A 733-nucleotide genomic window follows, 5' to 3' on the forward strand; every position below is an offset into this window, starting at 1 on the left:
TCCAGTGTGCCGTTTATTGGCGTTCCGGATGAGAGGCCCAGGAAACCTTTACCTGGTGTCGTTGCTATTTTGTTGTACCTGATTTTTCGTCGTCCTCTTTCGTGTGTGTTGCCGGAGGCCTTCGCGGCTGGACAATAAGAACTGGACGCCTCCATCTAGCGCCAGTCGTCTTTTTCTGCCCGGACTGTTGCCATCCCGGCACGTCTGGGCTGGAGCTCTCCGCTCATTCTCCTGTGATGAAGCCAAGCCCACGCGGTACGGTCTGTCCACTTTTTGCCAGTCTATCTATCCCTCCACGCACAACCCCAGGGTCATTCACGGCGCGTCCACGTGTCTCCGCGCGCACAGAGAGCGCTCTTCGCCCATCGTCGAGGTGCCCGCTGTCTGTCTACTTGGGTCATTCAGTCACCGACGCAGAGGTGCTGGGTGTACCGTGAGCCAGTGGTCTGCTTAGGCTGGTCACCCTGGAGTCTTGGTCCCGGCGTGGGCCAACGTGGTCTTTGAAAGCTGTTTTGAAACCGCAGCGCAGTCCGGGTCGTTGAATCGAACCTTGGAGCGCAGTTGGATCATGATACTTGGTGAGCATCCTCCATAAGCACGTTTTCAGGATTGCCGAGAACACATCTTGGTCAGCTCCGCGTTGTGACGGTGTTTGTGATCACTGCTGCGCCATCAAACGCATCTCCAAGCTAGTGAGGCTATTTCCGTAGCCACCTTTTTTCGAGGGCTTTCC

Source organism: Cystoisospora suis (genome assembly GCF_002600585.1).
Source record: "Cystoisospora suis strain Wien I chromosome Unknown contig_3151, whole genome shotgun sequence".
NCBI lineage: Eukaryota > Apicomplexa > Conoidasida > Eucoccidiorida > Sarcocystidae > Cystoisospora > Cystoisospora suis.